The 2,821-nt window shown below is 45.0% G+C and overlaps 1 pseudogene; it reads right to left on the minus strand.

Annotated features, from left to right (window-relative positions):
* Positions 1-1,467: 1,467 nt before the first annotated feature.
* On the minus strand, positions 1,468-2,010 carry LOC114593277 (protein mago nashi homolog pseudogene; annotated as a pseudogene).
* Between the last annotated feature and the right edge of the window lie 811 nt (positions 2,011-2,821).

A 2,821-nucleotide genomic window follows, 5' to 3' on the forward strand; every position in this document is an offset into this window, starting at 1 on the left:
TGAGAAGAGAAGACTCCCTGGAAAAGAACCTGATGTTGGGAAAGATGGAGGGCACAAGGAGAAGGGGACGACAGAGGACGAGATGGTTGGATAGTGTTGTCGAAGCTACCAGCATGAGTTTGACCAAAATGCAGGAGGCAGTGGAAGACAGGAGTGCCTGGCATGCTCTGGTCCATGGGGTCACGAAGAGTCACGACTAAATGACTAAACAACAACAGAATTCCACCTTGCTGTATTTTAATGAAAGCGCGGTCTATAAACATTTCAATAGATAAAATTATATGCAAATGCGCATACACACACAGTTAACTGTTAGATTAAAAGTCTAATCCGGTCTCTCCTCTACCACTCGGGTAGCTTGTATCTTTCTCTTCTCGCCACCACAGCAATATCCTGTCTTGCCACATCTCTGTCAGTGTTAGCTAAAGCTGGCAGGGGATTTGCCTCTAGTCTAGACTTCAGTCTAACTGTAGTGTTAATTGTAGGTTGCAAGAGGCTGCATTCTGCATTTGCCATAGCTCTGGCCACTGACATCACTTTGATCTTTATCCTTGGAAATCACATTCATTGAGAAAAGCTAAAACAAATTTCTCCCTCAGAGAGCTACCATCAAAGGCTGCGCTCTTTCAACTTGAACATTATCCCTGAAGCTTTGAGACTGCAATTAGAAATCAAATGCTGACTAATGTTCATCTGCTCTCAGTATCTTGCTGCAGAAATGTCAAAGCACCACAGGGCCTTACTCAGGGTACAATGCTGAATTTCATATCTACGTGCCAGGTTTAGATAGCTTTTAGAAAATGTAGGCTTTAAAGGGGAATAGCAGGAAAACATAGTATTTTATGGTTACGGTAATACTATGATCACCTGACACCGGAGGGCAAAACCATGGCATAAAAGAAATTAGCTGGCATTTGACTGGCATATTTATAACTGACGCAGTTGTTTGAAGGGGTGCCTAGAGAATTTTATTAAGGGTGCATTATCCCTGGCGTAGCACGGATCTTGTCCTCACATCTTTCTTTTTTTAAGCTTTTTAGCATTTATTAAATTTTAGCATTTATTAAATTTATTATATCTGAAGGAGCGTCTCCACCCCCATCGTTCTACCCGGACACTGAGGTCCAGCTCCGAGAGCCTTCTGGCGGTTCCCTCAGTGCGAGAAGCCAAGTTACAGGGAACCAGGCAGAGGGCCTTCTCGGTAGTGGCACCCACCCTGTGGAACACCCTCCCACCAGATGTCAAAGAGAACAACAACTACCAGACTTTTAGAAGACATCTGAAGGCAGCCTTGTTTCGGGAAGCTTTTAATGTTTGATGTATTATAGTATTTTAATATTCTTTTGGAAGCCGCCCAGAGTGGCTGGGGAGGCCCAGCCAGATGGGCGGGGTATAAATAATAAATTATTATTATTATTATTATTATTATTATTATTATTATTATTATTATTCTTCACTGTAAAAAAATCTGACACACATAAAACCAATGAGAGATAAGGAATGGAAAGTCACCCCACCAAAAGAAACTTTACAGTGCAAATTTAAATCCATACGATTTAATCTTGAACAGCAATTTAATCTTAATCTTGAAGTGTAATACAATGAGACTGAAGACGAGACACCTGAGGTCCTGAACAAGGTGGTAAAACACTCTTAGACCTTCTGGATCCTTGGACTGATTTACATCAATAAGAGAACCAATTTTTGATGTGGTCAAAGAGATGTGTTCATCACCAATTACAATTTCAAGCTCCTGCCGGCCAACTCTGCATCATCTTCTTTCATGATTTCACTGTCATCGATTATCCTCTTTAGCTCTTCCATCACACTTTTGTGTACGTAGGCTTCTTTTCTGATCGTGACATCATTTTTATAACTGCTGTTGTTTGCATATCTCAGTTTCCCGTCAGGGCGGAACTCGAGAAACTCGTGGCCGAACTTCCTCTTGTGCCCAACGTAATAACGCAAATAGAAATCGCTTGCCATGGCCACATATTCCCCACCGGCCCACCGAGACCTTGTCCTCACATCTTAAACATGAAGTTGAGAGTTCATTAAACCTCAGGACCCTTTGGCTTCTAGAAGCCCAAAATGAAGCCCATAGCCCTCACACCACTGCAATAGTTTGCTTGTGTGGTTTTAGAAATCCCTAAGGCAAGGTAAGGGACGCGGGTGGTGCTGTGGGTTAAACCACAGAGCCTCGGACTTGCCGATCAGAAGGTCGGCGGTTCGAATCCCCGTGATGGGGTGAGCTCCCGTTGCTCGGTCCCTGCTCCTGCCCACCTAGCAGTTGGAAAGCACGTCAAAGTGCAAGTAGATAAATAGGTACCGCTCCGGCAGGAAGGGAAATGGCGTTTCCGTGTGCTGCTCTGGTTCGCCAGAAGCGGCTTAGTCATGCTGGCCACATGACCCAGAAGCTGTACGCCGGCTCCCTCGGCCAATAAAGCAAGATGAGTGCCACAACCCCAGAGTCGGTCATGACTCGACCTAGTGGTTAGGGGTCCCTTTACCCTTTACCTTTAAGGCAAGGTAGCAGTGAATACCAGTATCTGGGAAACCACAGGCGGGAAGAGTGTTCTTGTGCTCAAATCCTGCTTGGGAGTTTCCCACAGGTATCTGGTTGGCCACTATGGGAACAGGATGCTTGACTGTGTGGACCTTTGGCCTGATCCAGCAGGCACTTATTATGTCCTTATGGCAACCTCCAGGTGTTATGGGCCCCTATCTCACATCAGCCCCAGTCACCATGGTGAAGGGTCAAAGTTGATAGAATACGGAGTCGCGTGTCGAGGTCCCCAAGCCACCCCAATAAAATACAATT

The sequence above is a fragment of the Podarcis muralis genome, chromosome 3 (assembly GCF_964188315.1).
Source record: "Podarcis muralis chromosome 3, rPodMur119.hap1.1, whole genome shotgun sequence".
Taxonomy (NCBI): Eukaryota; Metazoa; Chordata; class Lepidosauria; order Squamata; family Lacertidae; genus Podarcis; species Podarcis muralis.